The following is a 17,196-nucleotide window of genomic DNA, read 5'->3' on the forward strand; positions in this document are numbered from 1 at the left end:
CGAACTCAGAGAGCTCAACTGCCAAGTTAGTCATCTGTCCTGCAAGATCCAACTTGTGCAATACTTGCCGGATTGGTTAATTAGTTCTGACAATGACTTGGTGCCCCTGGAAATATGGACGAAGTCTTTTTGCGGTGGTTAATAAGGCAAATGCTACCTTTTCAAGTTTCTAATATCTCAACTTGGGGCCCTGGAGTGCCCGGCTAACAAAATAGATCGGCACTTGGCCATGATCAGTCTCTCGCACCAGTACGGAACTCACTACTTCTTCTCTAACTGCTAAATACCAAACCAAGGTTTCTCCTAGTTCTGGTTTTGATAAAATAGACGGCTTAACATTCTGAGCTTCATTCGTATTCTACTTCTTTTTTCAACAATTTGAAGAATAAAGCATTTTTTGTTGACTTCGGCAAGAACCTAGTTAGAACGGCTAGTCTTCCCGTCAGTTGTTGCACCTCATTTTTTATTTTTAGAGGTCTTCATATCTAACACAACTCTGCACTTGTTTGGATTTGCTTCAATCTTTCTACAAGTTAACATGAACCCTAGAAACTTACTAGCTGGAACTCCAAATGCACATTTAGTCGGGTTCAAACGAATACGGTGAGCTCGGAGCTTTGGAAAGTTTGCTCCAAAATGTTTACATGTGTAGCAGGTTCTGTTGACTTGACAATCATATCATCTATGTAAACTTTTTTTTTTTTTTTTGATAACATCTATGTAAACTTTAATATTGTGACTGAGCTGATCTTCGACCACTCAGTTCATCATCCTTTAGTACATTGCCCCTGCATTTTTCAACCCGAAAGGCATAATATTATAACAGTGATTCGCCTTTTTCGAGATAAAAACAGTCTTTTCTTGATCTTTCAAGTACATGGGAATCTGATTATATATGGATTATGCATCCATGAATGACAGCAAATAGAACCCAGATGAATTATCAACAAGATGATCAATACTGGGCATTAGATGAGTATTTAGGACACATCTTATTAAGATCGGTGTAATCCGTACAGACTCTTCATTTCCCGCTGGTTTTCTTTACCACAACCATGTTAGCCAACCACATGGTGTATTGTATCTCCCTTACGATTCTGGCTTCTAAAAGCTCTTTCATATGTTCATCCAATGCATGTTGCCTTTCAGGTCCCAACTGTTGAGTTTTGCTCTTTCACTAAAGCCCAATATGGTCTAGTGTGTAAGAAGAGCACAAGAAACCTAAAGCCCATTCTGCTCAGGGCTAGGATTTCTTGGAATCCATATATATTCTACACTTATAGTCGCTAGCCTCTCAAGTCTTCACTTTGTGGTTGCAGAGGCTGAGGTAAGGTCATCTCCCTGAAAGAGAGAGAGTGCCCACACACTTTCCATTTCCCCTTGAGACATAGTCTAGAAGATCTGCCACAGTACAGTTTCAACCAGGTTGTTCGTACTGCGGCGCTGAGGATATCACTCGTGCTGTGATGCAAAGGACTCTAGTTCGTGGAACATCATCTCGAATCTGCGCTACAAGAGGTAATAATAAAACTATGATGATCCAATACATCCAAATCACAGTGGTCTTAAACGCTTCCGCAAATGCAATTGCTCCTACAATTGGTATCAGAGCAGGATTGTGTTTTTGGATGTGGATCTAGTTTAATTTTACGTTTATCATGTAATTTGTTTTGCTTCGTAAAATATGGCACCTAGGGTTCTATATTTGTTATTCAAATATTTGCATGAGTATCATTGTAATTCTTTTTTATTAAAAATCTATTCTTTATATGGTTTTGGCTTTAATCCATGGTAGAAATTTCCTTGTATTCTCTTGGGTTGTAACAAGGAGGCTAATCCCATATGATTAGGTTTCCTCCTTGAATTTTATTTCAATTTTGTATCTTTTTCAATTTGTATTTCAAAATTGTAATAAAAGAAGATCAAGAAGATGTACAAAGAAGTGCATTTGTCACTGTTTTGACATGTTCGTGACCTTCCGATGGCCGATTTAAACAACCAACCACATCACATGAAAGAGGAAAGAAGGACTAGAAGATCGATGGTCGGAGCATCGCCAAATGAAGCCAGACGCGCCCCCACGCGCCGCCAAAAGTGGCTGCGCGTGGGCCTCACTCGCCGGTACAAATTCGGCGCGTGGAGGCACATGCAATGTCCAAATGGGCTGATTCCGGTGGCGACGGCTTCGTCTACTCAAGGCGGTCCTTCCCCTGAAGTTTCGTGCTGAGACGAGTTCGAGTGACGGCGCGGTAGACGCGACGACCACAGTTCCTGAAAGTTGACTTAGGGTTTCTCGCCAAAATTTGGTATTTTGGGCCTTTGGGCCCGTGGTTACCATAAAAGGGCTTGAAACATAACCTATGGACTATAAGGAAAGGAGCAAATCAGCAGCAAAGTTTCCTATTTGATTACTCTGTAATTTTTATTTTTTTAAGGAAGCTATGGATTAAAGTTTTTATTATGATTAATTGCCTTATTTGTTTGAATAGATGAATTATATGATTGATAACATGCTTTATTGTGATAACATGCCATATACAATAGGTGGTGTCATATTGTTGCATAACTTGTAAAATTATATGAGCATAGTAGCTATTATATCTTTAGCGACTAGTATAATAGTTATTATAGGATTATTTTGACTTTAAATTATCCTAAAAAATTAATTAATAATTATTATGATTTTTGTTAAAAATCTAGATTAATAATTGAATTAATTAATTTTGGATAATTAACATCAAGACAAATAATTGTTATAGTAATTATTTTGATTTCAAATTATCTTCATAAATGATAATTATTATGATTGTAGAAATCTAGATTAATAATTAAATCAATTATTTGGATGATTTAAATATAGAAAAATAATTTTGAAATATGTCCAGAACAAATTTAATAATTTAATGATAGTTATGGAAATTATTTTGATTTCAAATTATCCTCATAAATGATAATTATTATGATTGTTGCAATATAGATTAATAATTAAATCAACTATTTGGATGTTACCAAAAAATAATCAACTATTTGGATGATTTATTGTTAACTATAAACAAGAGTAGTTATGAGAACCTACTTGTACTTCATTTGTTTATTGCATTATTTGTTTGTAATTGTGTGCTTTATATGTTTTTCAGAAAATATCTTAGAAATGATTTTGAGTCAAAAACCTCTAGATGGTACCAACTAAGTGGAAAATAAATTTTTTGATGTTGTTCTAAAACATGAAAGTGACACGAGCTGTCGAACTCGCGCAAATTAAAAATTATTTTTTATTAGGGTTCAGAAAATTTGTACTAAAGTGGAAACCCTAAGTCGTCTCTCAAGGAAATTGTTTTGGTAAAAATTGCTTACGATGACATAAAATTAAAAGGGGGGTTTTGGATTTTGATTGAATAATCAAAAAGGCTGAATATAAATTTGGAATAATTAAAATTTAACCAACCTAAGGCTAGGGTTCCATGGACGTCTTTCCTCGGATAAAAAGATATCAGAATCGTGATTGATCGTCAATCGAATCAGAATCCTTATTTCCAATTGACAACCCTCTCTAAGCGATCACTTAGCATTTGATCAAATACGATGCTTCTACTCATACAATCGCAGAGTATCAGCTCGTTTGATTTAAGGTCATAGGGTCAATCAATCTAACCATCAAATCTGATGATTAATCCCTTTCCATAATCGCAATCGCGAACCTCAGATTGAATATCCACGACCGCACGATATCAATCTGAGTTGGGAAGGGAAACAAAACTGATTTAAAATAAAGCGCAGACCCTCAAGACTAATCCATGGAATCCGTTACCCTTAGGTTGATTAAAAGGTTCTTAGTCTCGCATGGCTAAGGTAAACATGATTAAAATAAAATAAAAAGATGAAGAACGCGAAGAACGCTCCAGAGAAAGTGCTTTGATCCCAAAATACGAAAATTCAGAATGAATCAAATGTTTCCTACTCTGCCGTCATATACCCCTACCCAAAGCGGGTTAGGGTTCAGTTCTGATCGGCCCATCTGTCTAAAATACGAAATAAAATAAATAAAATAAAATAAAACTAAAACTTGGCTTTGGGCCACTTAAGTAACTGGGTTTTAATTTAAATTACAAGACCAATAATAAAATAAAACTTCAGCAAAACGCATCCGACTTGGCGTAAGAAATCGACCAGCTTCCAGTCCGAATTGTGCTTCGAACTCTTCATAAGAATTGTAGCCCTCTGTGTTATCTGAAAAACCCAACAAGAACGGAGTCAATCCGACAACTGTGGACCGAGATATAGACAAAATACAGAAGTAACGTAAAGCTGAAAAATTCTGACGAAAATAAATTAAACCCAATCAAAAACTAAAAATGTAAATTAACTCAAAACATCATTATTTTATTCAAATAAATCCTAAAAATACTAATCAAGAGTAACAAATAAGTGTAATAAAATATGAGTTATCAGAAAGCTAAAATTTGTCCTGACAGTACAAGGGTCAGAGCAACCTGCAGAGGATGTGTCTAAGGAAACAAAGACGCAATACGCAGATTGGAAAAAAAACAAATATGGTAGTTCACTATTATGTTCTTGTCAGATTTCCAAACACATGCATAAGCAAATGTGCATGGTTAAGAGTGGAGTAGAGATGCTTCAGACTCTTAATGACATGTTTGCTGTGTCTAGCAGCTCTGCTAGACAGAATGCAGTCAACATAAGTTTTGCTAAAAGTCTTGTTAAATTCAAGGGAAAATCAAAGGGTGGTAACAAGAACAAAATAACTTGGTTATCAATTGTCAAACCGGTTGCTATGAAGAAGCCGCAAGACAAGTGCTTTAAGTGCAGACTGAAGGGACACTGAAAGAAAAATTTGCCCATAGGTGATGAAAAGAACCAGACATGGGCATATTAAGGCCTGATCAGTGAATGAATCATTGATTCAGGAATCGCTGATTATGTTTGTTACTCTTTGCATTAGTTTAAACATGGCATACCTGTCAGCAGTGGACGTAGATATTTTAAGCTTGAAAATGGAAACTTGTGTCTGCATTTGCAGTAGGACAAGTTATTTAAAAGACTATGGTTTTAGGTGACTGTTTATTTGTTTCGGATTTCAAGAGGAATTCAATTGTTGTTAGTTGTTTTGGTTAAAACTTGGTATGACAATGCAATTAATTCGTCAGTTACATTTCGAAGTTCATCTTCGTCTTGTTTGTTATGATACATTGTTTAAATAGTCTTTATTACCTATGTCCTTTACCCCCCTAAATTTATTATGTTGAATGGAAAGGATGATGAACAAGAACATTCACCAAAGAATTTAAAGTTTCAAATGAAACATAACTTTGGCCTTTGTGATTGAGTCACATTACTTCAAGTATGAAACATGTTTTAGTTAAGAGACAAACTAAAAGTTTCGTAGTCTTTGAACTAAAAGCTACATGTAAACACTATTTGGAAGGTAAAACGACTAAGCAATCTTACAAGGTCAAAGGGATTTGCGCAAATATTCAACTAGAATTGGTACATACTAATGTATGTGGACCAATTAGTGTTCAAGCGAGAAGAGGTGGTGAGTACTTCATTATATGAATGGTTACTCTGGATTTGGATAGATGAACCTAGTGCGCCATAAGTTTAAAGCTTTTGAAAATTTCCAAGAGGTTTAAGTCTGAGGTATAATAGCATGTAGGTGTTCAAATCAAAACACTTTGGTCTGACGAAAGTGTTGGCTACCTGTTTGGTAAGTTCAGGTCTTACCTGATTTAAGAAGGGATAGTTTTATAACTGTCAACTCTAGGAACGCGTTAGATAAAGTTGCAGTATGCAGAAATCAAATATTTCTAGAATTAGTGAAATCCGTGTTCAATTATTCATCCTTACCAATAACGTTCTAGGGAGATGCCTAAGAGAAGGAGATGTATGTAAGAACCCGCACCGTTAATTAAGGAAGTTAATTAGTTAAGTATGAGAAATTAGGAAATAATTTCATAATTGAGCCTAAATTATGATATGGCTTAAATAATTATGGTAAGTGTTTAATAATGCTGAAAGTCGCTTTTCTGACGAAAAGTGCAGATACCGGTTCTGCTACTCGGTATAAATGCGTACCGATGAATTATCCCAGAAAATTATAATAAGTGTATGAATATTCCTAGAATAATATATAAGACTATGATTTCAAGTTTCAAGTTAAAATAATGGGAACTGGTGCCAGAACTGATACTGGCTATGGAAAAGCGCTTATCGAAAAGGTGCTGCGAAAAATACAATAAAAATATGATAAATCCTAGAAAAATGGATAGGTTCAGAATCTCAAATTTGAGATTAAAATAGCTATATTTATTAATACAGTGTGTTTAACTTAAGATGCCTATAAATACTACTCTTCACAAAACCCTGGGCTGATTTGATACAGGCAACGTGTCTTTCTGAGCGAGCTCCAACAGCTTTGAGCTTTCCCTTGCCATTCTTCCCTTGTTCTTGATAAAACTCACTAAAGAAGCCATTTTTATTCTTTGTTCTCTATCATATCACCTTGTGTGAGTAAGGGCTGGCCTTGGGTGTTAGTAGGGGATCTTTTTCTGAGTTTGGTTTCTGAAATTGTGAGGATTAAGGAGTTGTGTTTCCGAGTTGTGTGAGTTTTAGCCTTTGTCTTGGCATTTTGAGCTCCAAGTTGTGAGCTTTGTGGAGAAAGACACCATCTTGAGGTGTCAAATTCGTGGACCTTAGAAGTCTGAGTTGGAAGCTCCTTTTGTGTTTCATTTTCGAAGTTTTGGAGCTTGGATGTATACCATGATCACCTCTTTGTTATTTTGATGATTTAAGCTTGTTTGATCGATTAAAAAGTAAAACTTGGATCATTTAAGTAAAGGAATGTGTTTATGAGTTCATAACATGATAATGAACATCTGTTTATGGAGTCACTGGACTCCAAATCATGTTTGGACCCTTAAAAGTGGGATTAAGCAGAAGTCTGTTCGAATTTCTGCATTATGTTGGAGAAGTATTCGAATACTTTTCGTGTAGTATTCGAATACTTGTCCTCTGGTAATTGAATACTCCTTGCAGGAGTATTGGGATACTTTTCTGGGAAGAAAAGTATTCGGATACCTTTGAATAAGTATTCGAATACTGGAGAGTATTCGAATACAGTGAGTTTTGGTATTCGGATACTGTGATATTTGGATACTTGGGGTGTTGGTATTCGAATACCTTGTGATATTCGAATACTTTAGTGAAAGTATTCGGATACTTTCTGGAGACAAGGAGTATTCAAATACTCATCGAGGAGTATTCGAATACCTCCTGCAGAAACAACATAAAATGACTTAAAATGAGATGGAAAGCCTTAATCACTTAATGTAACCTTGGTAAATGGTTATTGATGATTATTTATTGTATAAACAGATTGTGATTGTGTTGTTTATGGGCTTTGAGCTAGTGTGGACTATTGGCTTGGATAGTTAGCTTGCAAGGTAAGCATTCGTGTCCTCAGTTTAGCTATTGTTTGTTCCACCATGTCCCATGGGGGGATGGTTATATGCATGATGTGTTTTCATGTACTTTTTTATTGAAATGCTTATGAGCTGTTAAGTGCAATTGCTTTATGATATGTATGTGGTGTTTCGCCTAGACAGGAAGCCATGGGGTGGTCCATTGGGCGGGTACAGTATGGGCATGTCCTATGTGGGTAATAGACGTATTCCTGCACTTCTCTGATCAGTAGAATAGTTATAACACACATGACATGATTATCTGCTGCATTGCACTATTTTGGAACTTATACTGTTTAACTATTTTTGGAAATTATATTGCACATGTAAGTGAGCTTGGGGTGGAAGATCCTTGAGGACCCCTTGTCTTACTGAGATTTCTGTTTAGTGATCTCACCCCACGTTTGGGGCGCTTATTTCAGGTTCAGGTAACGCGGGGGTTGAGACCTCCAACGGCAGGAGGCCGAAGGTTAGCTGATTTATATGCTGTTATGCTGATTATGTTGGATGATGGATTTTGCCTGTGTCTATTTGTTGTTAGCTTTATGATTATGTTGTTGTTGTTGTTGAGACCTTGTTTGGCTATGTTGCCTTATTTGGTGAGCATAGGGATTGTCCATGCCACACTGCTTGACTATGTCTTACTTTAGCTTCGAGTTGTAATAATGTATCAGGATTATGTTCGGACTACGTGTTGTAGTTTCATGATTTTAGATACTCACAATTGCTTATTTATTAAGGTATTTCAGTTAGCTGTCTTTTGCAATTTACATACAGGCGATGCTTTTATGAAATGAATTAAGTAATTCAACTTGGCTAATGATAATGACGTCATAATTGAAAAGAAAAAGAAATTCCGCATTTTTAAATTAAGCATGGCTTAATACGATGATATGATAACAAACCGGATATATACGGGGTGTTACATTTTATGGTATCAGAGCACTTTCTAGGGAAAAGCCTGTATGTATTGCAATAACTTAGGATGTTTTGTTGTGAGTATTGTATGTGTGTTCTCTCTATTGGGTTTTGCTATGATGATGCATATGTGACCACATTTCGTGGGCCTGATCAACTCATTTCCTTGTGTAACTTGTGCAGAGTCATGGTACTACCTCGGAGGAACCGAGACACTAGCGGGGATCAACCTGATCCTGTCCTGGCTGCATTGGCTAATATGCAGGCGACGCGACTAGCCGACCAGGAGGCCATGAGAATGGCAAACCAGGCTATGCGGGACGCCGTAAGGGAGGCGAACAGGAAAGCCTCTGAGGATGAATTGGAGGCAAACATGACTATGATAAGGGTCATGTTGGAGGAGATAAGGGTTGGTCCTGCTGTTGGTCAGTTCCCTCCGGCACCGCCTCCACCTCCACCTAGTCTGCAGGACGAGAGCTAGAGCCATGTTGAGGGCACTGGTCATACTACTGGGGTGATGGAACCCTATGTGGAGCCTGCTGAGGATCGCGATATGTTAGACCGCCGGCTTAATGCTTTCTGCAAGCATAAGCCACATTCCTTTGATGGGTCTTATGATCTAATTACTGCGGCGAGATGACTTCAGGCACTGAACAAGATCTTCCGGGTCATGCAGTGTACTGACCCGCAGAAGCTGATGTTCGCCATATACATGCTGGAGGGTGATGCGCATGAGTGGTGGATGAACACCTCTCACGCTTTCGAGATGCAGGGTCATGTCATGACATGGCCATTCTTTGAGGACTGTTTCCTTGGCAGATACTTCCTCTATGATGCGCAGGAGAGGAAGCAGGGGAAGTTTGACCGTTTGGTGCAGGGCTCGTTGTCTGTTGACGAGTACCTGACGAAGTTTAATGAGTTGGTTAAGTTTGCTCACTTTCGAATGGCTATGCCTGCTCCGACCTTTTTGGCTGCTAAGTTCCGCATGGGACTTAGTGAGGAGATTGCAGAGCGTATTGCTGGAGCAGCATAGAGAGATTTTGGTACACTGGTTCAGCAGTGTAAGGACATTGAGGATGTCTGCATAGTGAGTAAGGTCAAGAGGGCCAAGGTTGCTGAGACCAAGGGAACTGGTAGTTCCACTTCGTGGAAGGACATGAAGTTTGCTGGTAAAGGAAAGGGAAAGTGTAAGAACCCGCACCGTTAATTAAGGAAGTTAATTAATTACTTATGTGAAATTAGAAAATAATTCCATAATTGACCCTAATAATTATTAGAGTAAACACCCTTTTTGGTCCCTGGCAATATCTACGAAATCCTTTTTAGTCCCTGGCAATAAAAAATGACCAAATTGGTCCCTAAAATTATGAAAAAAGGGTCACGTTAGTCCTTCTGTCAACTCTTCCGTCACGGTCAAACTAACGGTGCCCATGTGGCACGTTAGTCTGCTGACGCAGACTGGACTGTTGACACGTTGGAACTACAAACGACGATGTTTGCAAGCAAATGGGTATATAGCTTTCCAATTTTCTTCACGACGTCGTCTTATGTTTGAGAAAACAAGAGGCACCAACACTGGAAGTTACCGTGTAGAGTCGTTTTTATTTCACTAAGTTTTTGCATATTATTGGAACATAATTGTTGACCTCCACTGGAAGCTTCGTTGAACGGTGAGGGTTGTCGAAGACGGTGGTTGCAGGTAAGACAATCGAGTGTGGACATTGAAGGTTGTCGAAAATCTGGTTCTTTGGTGGTTAAGGGAAGTGCGAGTGTGGCAGTTTTCTTACATGCATTAAGGTATGTGTTTTTTTAGAAATTCTTCAATATTTGTGGTCTCCCCTCACTACATGTTGTCTATTCTTTGTTGGATGATGGTCCCCCATGTGCGCTCCATTGTGTGTTATTATGGTTAGGGTTTACAAAAAAAAATACCCATTTATGTATGTGGTCCCAGTTTGTACAATTTATTGCCATTTTTTTAGTGCATGCATAATTTGTAAAGGTGAAATTTTTTTGCACGTTAGTGGCTTGTATGGTTACACGGCAGTGTTGAGTCTGATGTATATGGTTATTGTCATTGTTAAATTGCTTTGTGGACCCTGATGTTCACATGAATTTATTGTAAATGTGATTTTATTGTAAATGTGAAATTTTTTTGTTGCAATACAGCCCTGTGTGTTAACATTCCCTTCTTGATTTATATATGCGAATGGCTAGAATTGTTGTGAAAATATGATTGGTTTGTGGAAGTTGTGAAAATAGAATTGTTGCAAATGGCTAGTAACTGTCCTGGTGTAGTTTTTGTTTTCAGATGGATGAATATATAGTGATAAGGTATCATCATGGGGGTGTGTTGAAGAGAGATGATAAAGGGGTCCTAACCTATGTAAATGGCAAAGTGGATGACTTACCTGAGATGGATGCTGACTTTGTCAACCTGCATGACCTTGATACTCTGTTCAAGGGTTATGGATATGAGACGTGTAAGCAAATGTTGTGGCTCATGCCAAACGCAACAGATTTAGACGTAGGTTTAAGGCCTTTGAATACAGACGCTGATATTGTGGAGATGGTCAAGGCTGCATTGAGTAATGGGAAGTTCATAGAAATTTTTTTTGAAGATTGCATTTCAACCCCTAACTATGTTGCACCGAAAGATATTATTGCACCTGCACATGAGGGTGGCAGTGGTGGGGAGGTGGATGAGGGTGGCAGTGATGGGGAGGAGGTTGAGGGTGGCAGTGATGGTGATGAGGTTGAGGGTGGCAGTGATGGTGATGAGGATGATAGTGGAGATGGTGATCGATTTTCTACTGACTCAGATGATAGTGTGGAGGATGAGCCATATAAACCTCCTCCACCTATGTATGATACAGAAACAGAGAGTGAAGAGGAGTGCAAGGGGAAGGGTAAAGGTGCTGGAAAAAAAAGCAAAACAATAAGAAAAAAAGGAGGTTGAAGATGTGGCAGGGGAAGATACAATGGAAGAGGAGGAGAAGTCAATATCTTTCGAGGAAGGTGGGTATGGGTATAACTCTGAAGAGTTGAACACGCCTCCTTCAAGTGGTGCTGAGGAGGATGAAAAGGTTGTCAATCCAAAGTTTAATGTGCATGAGGAGTTTGGTCATGTACACTTAGAGCTGGGGATGGAGTTGTGAGTCTTCAAGAATTTAAAAATGTTGTCAAAGACTACAGTATTGATCTAGGAAGACAATTCAAGTGGCTGAAGAATGACAAAGTCAGAGCCCGAGCAAAGTGTAGTAATGATGAATGTGATTGGATGATTTATTGTGCGTGGAACAACAAGATGGCAGCTTTCCAAGTCAAAACTTTTAATGACATCCACACTTGCTACAAACTTTTTAGAAACAAGAGGGAAAGTAGGGATTGAGTTGCAAAGAAATTAGAAAAAAAGGCTAATGACACAGCCGAACATGACAAGGGCTGAGGCCTACGACCACATGAAAGAGGAGTACAAAGTTCATGTCCATTTGAAGAAAGTGACAAAGGCACTTCATAAAGCCAAGGCCAAAATTGAAGGGTGTGAAAAAGAACAGTATGCAAAATTGAGAGACTACTTAGGTGAGCTATGGAGAAGCAATCCAGGGTCTACATGTAAAATGCAAGCGATCCCACGACCTGATCTGCACTCCTCACCCATATTTTCTAAGTTGTACATTTGTCTGGATGCATGCAAGAGAGGGTTCAAAGCTGGCTGCAAGCCCTTAATTAGTTTGGATGGATGTTTCTTGAAAGGATATTGTGGAGGTCAATTGTTAAGTGCAGTTGGGGAGGATGCCAACAAAAGCTCCTATGTCATCGCATATGCAGTTGTTGATAGTGAAACAAAAGAGAACTGGAAGTGGTTTTTAACCCTGTTACAGGAAGACATTGGCCCTCACGCAGTGTTTGGGTGGAATTTTATTTCTGACCAACAAAAGGTTTGTTTTGCTTATTTTATTTGTTTACTCTGTTTTTCCTTCACTGAATCTGATCTCACTGTATTGCTTATTGGTTTTTTTGTTTTTTTTTGTGTCTGTGTGTAGGGTTTTAGGAACTGTTCGGGGTAAAATTGCTCCTGCTCAGCAAAAGAAATTGGATCAGTTAAAAGTACTTAGCAATTCATGGACACCAACTTAGACTGGAAATCTGCAGCAAGATATGTATGAGGTCAGTGAATTCAGACAAGTATTGGCCTACATCTGATGAACCCAAACCTCTTCCACCAAAACTTAAAAGGCCATTTGGGCGTCCCAAGAAACACAGGAAGAAGGACCCAACTGAAGACCAAGGGAGCATGACAAAGAAAGTCAAAAGGACATATGCAGCCAAGGGTACTAAATGTGGTCAGACTGGACACTATGCCAAGAGTTGTAAGGGGCCACCGGCTTCCAAAACAGATAAAAGCCAAGCAAGACCACAATATGTGAGGATTGGCTCTGACTCAGTAGATGAAATCCCATTAAGTCAAGGAGGCCCTTCAGCAGTTGGTAGTTCTCAGTCACATCAAGGAAACTTGAGAGGAGGTAGCCCATCTCCTTCAATTCCAGAAGAAGCAAATGCAGTGTTGACTGAAGAGACAATGAAAACAGCAAGCAGTGGCACACGAAGCAGATTTTTGCACTTCATGACAACACCTGGTTTCAGGCCACCAAGGCCATCCTCAACAAAATGAGCTGCTGATGAAGAAGAACAAGGGAGTAGTGCATGAGCCAACTGACAAGGAGTGGATATAATGAGATTTTTTTTGTAAATTCTGGCCATTTGTTTTTGGAGGCCTTATACAGTTATAATGTAATTTTTTTTTATGCATGGCCATATTGTATTTATAGGCCTCACTTATGATTCCTATTAATTGACTTTTATTTGTAATGCACTACTGGTTTCTAGTTCTAGGAAGACAATTATGTGTAACTGGTTATATTCTGGATATGCATGTTATGTGGCAGGGTTGATGAATATGATAATTTCATGTCCATTTTATGTTTTTAACTAAGTTGGTCAATTAGCTGAGGAATGGTCATTTAGCTGCCATATTTGCATTCTGGTGCAGGTTTGTGCTGTGTTACTGGCAAAACAGATCATGCCCAATTTTCTGGTTGTAGGGACCAATTAGGACCCCGACACTCATTGTGAGGGACCAATTTGGACCCCTACATACTGCATTTTTTATGTTAAGTGCATTTCTGATGGCAGAGCATATAAATCAGGGACATCATATGTTTCTGATGTAATGCACTACTGTTTTTTAAAATGATGTTGCATTTTGTTGATTTGGACATCAAGAACTCATATCCTATAATTCTAGAATCAGGGACCAATAAGGTCCCCGTGCACTTTGTCAGGGACCAAAACGACCCTCGAGTAACATTGCTAGGGACCTAAATGGTCCTCGTGTTTTGCAATCAGTAACAAAATATGCATAACAGTATGCAACTTCTGCATCAGCAATGTCATGAGTTATGCATCTATATCAGTAGCAATCTATATATGTTTGTTGATACAATCCGACAAGTGTACCGATCGTTCAAGTAATAAAGTGATAAGTAAGTTATCGTCTCCACAGGGATTGTGAGCGAATATCTTATAAACGTCCTTTCAAGATATAAAACCCAAGTGATTTGAAGAACAATAGAAATTAAAGACAAAGACGTATTTTTGGATTTTAAAAATAAGAGAATGATGCAAAATGATTTGGATAAATATATGAGAGATATTGCAGGTAAGTACACTCGCCCTATGATCCCCTCTTTTCACTACGGATTGATTCACATTGCTCAATTAAAATAAACAATCAAACAATTTATCATCCAAACAATTATTAGCTAAACCCCAATTCCTTGCAAATTTAGCCCTTTAATCACAATTAAAACCCCAATTCCTTGCAATGTTTCAATTGAGATCAAGCATTACACAGATAAATTAAACGTTTGTAATCAAGAATGCGTCTATTCCTAGCATACATGTTAATTATTATCCTACCCCCTTTCTGGACCAAAACCCCAATATTCCTATCTAGGGTTCTAACCCTCAGATTATCATTCACTACTAAACTGATCAGATTTAATATAAACGATAAGCAATACGCACAGAGTAGGCATAAATCAATTAAATTAAAGAGCGAAAAGTAAACCAATCCATAACTAAACAAAAAGTTCACATAGGGTTTGTGACCTTACCCACAATGAAGGAAATTAGCCAGACATGGTCATAGCTAAATTACAATGATTCATAAAAGAAGAATAATAGCTGAATTCAAAAGGAAAAGAAAAATAATCTCCAAGATCAATCTCCACTCCAAAAAGCTCCGGAAGTTCTTCACCAAGTCTCCGTCTGTCCCCTCTTGTCTTCTGATCCACCCTTTTAATCTTGCACGCACGCGTTCAAAACACGGTGTCTTCCTGCTCGAAAACCGGCGCTGATGGCGCCGTTTTTGCACTGAATTTGAATTAATCCGCGCTATCAGCGCCGGTCATACTTCTTCGGCGCTGATGGCGCGGAACTTGCACTGAAAATTCATTTGTTCCGCGCTAATAGCGCCGCCCATCTGAACCAAATTTTCCTTCTGTGCAAATTCTCATTTTTCCATGCTAAATTCCTATCCAAATATAAACTTGAGTGAGAAATAACATTGAAAATGAAAAACTAACAATTAATCCATAAAATGTATTGATAAGTATGCTCTTTTGACCTTAAAGCTTAGTATTTTAACTTGGAAAATCACATATATTACACCCACATCATTTGTGATACAATGTAGCAATCTTTTATCCTTCAAGGCTTTTTTAATAATACACACAAACAGATTGGCACTAACACATAATTTGTATAACATAAAGAAGGAGTACTCATTACAATTCACTGAAGGAAAAATACATTTGGGACACTTGTTTTCACTTTTACCACACTAACAACAAAATACAGATCATGATCACACCATCACAAGCACCTAAGACCCTAGTTGACCTATCAACTATCCTAGTTTTTTTGTCCATCCTATCGAACTCATCCACCATCTTCAGGTATACATCATTCAGTTTTCTTTCCTGCTAATGAAGCTTCATTCCTTGCTCAGTAATCTTCACATCTTGCTCTCTAATCATCATCTCCACATATTTCAACTTGAAGTTAATTTCAGCAACATCCAACTCCACAGTGTGAATTCTTGCTTCTTCCAGCTCCATGGGTTCATTACACATGTCATCTACCAATCTAAAAAAATCACAATAGGGCTTCTTCTCCTGCAAAAGAAAAAACCACGGGTAGCAAGTGTTTCAACTCAATAAAGGGGCAGATTACAAATTCATACCTTGAAATTAGACAACCAAGGAAAGTCCTGTTTGGGTTCCTCTCAGTTTTGGAGGTATAGACGTTGGACGTTTAGCAAGTGCACTAGTCGTACAAGTAATAAAATGATGAGTAAAGATCGTTCCCACGAGGAATTGTGTTCAAGCACCAATAAACCATAGAAAACTAATTTGAATCAGATAAGAATTTGTAAAAGTCATGAATAATTTGTCACCAGAAAATTGATTGTAAGTAATTTGACACAAAATAAATATGGATTAAGAATTAATAAAACAACAAGTAGTCAGAAAACAACTTTCCTCCATAATAACCCATGTAAAAACTGATCATATGATGAATTCTTTTCCATGTGATGTTAATCAACCTTTTACTTATCATCAAGATGTAATCCCTTACTACCCTGATAGATACATTAATCAGAAACCCCAATCCCTTGGTGATCTCTTTCTTAATACATGCATGAAATACTAAAGTCTTAAGATTACATCAGAACTCTAGCATCAATCCCTTGAGTACTAGAATTCTGATGTTGAGATTATCAGATACAGAAGTCATATAAACATCCCTGTTCTACACTACTTCCTTGATAGAAATAATTAAATCAGAAAATCTCAAATCAACACATGAAAAATACTTCATCATATTAATCAGATCAACATAATATTATCATGGAGTTCTATTGCATTCAGACTACAAAGACTCTACTCAGACATGACTAAGGAATAGACAAGAGAAGAAGAATCAAACTTCATTTCCATGTTGAAAGTCTTCAATCTCCAAACTATTACAAAGAAATCCTAATACAAAAACTAAAACACTAAGAGAATTTAGAGAGAAGTCAGACTAAAGTTTAAGAGAGAGAGAGAGATATCAAATCCAAATCTTTTACTAAGTGTGAAGGCTTTGCCTTTTATAGTGTTACAATTAAAAACAGAAAACTGATGTGGGCGCTAAAACGTCCATAAGTGACCGTTTTAGCGTCCATGCTTTACGTATGCTCAACTGCTTTTAACTGACTCCAACGCTAAAACGTTAAGGAATGACCGTTTTAGCGTCCAAACTTGGTGGATGCTCAACTGACTTTAACTGACTCCAACGCTAAAACTCTTGATTTGGACGTTTTAGCGGTGGAGACCAGAGTCCTTTTTCCACTTCAGGGCTAAAACGCTTATTGCAGGCCGTTTTAGCGCCCAAGACCAGCAATTTTCCATCTTCTAAGTGCAGCAGCGCGCTAAAACGCTCTGTGTGGGCGTTTTAGCGCTCATCACCAGCAAGTTTTGGCCTCTTCCTGTAGCAGGGCGCTAAAACGCTCAGTGTGGACGTTTTAGCGCTCAACACTTAGGCAATTTTTCTCCTCTTGAGCTCCAGAATCTTCTTCCTTCTCCAGTTGCCTTTCAAGCTTGCTTTTCCTACAAAAATCATACAAATTTCCAATAAAGCTCTTGAACTTGTAATTGAGGACATCTTAGGACATTAACCTTGTTTTTCATCA

The sequence above is a fragment of the Gastrolobium bilobum genome, unplaced genomic scaffold (assembly GCF_033153095.1).
Source record: "Gastrolobium bilobum isolate Gb01-03AN ecotype WA unplaced genomic scaffold, APGP_CSIRO_Gbil_v1 utg36166, whole genome shotgun sequence".
NCBI lineage: Eukaryota > Viridiplantae > Streptophyta > Magnoliopsida > Fabales > Fabaceae > Gastrolobium > Gastrolobium bilobum.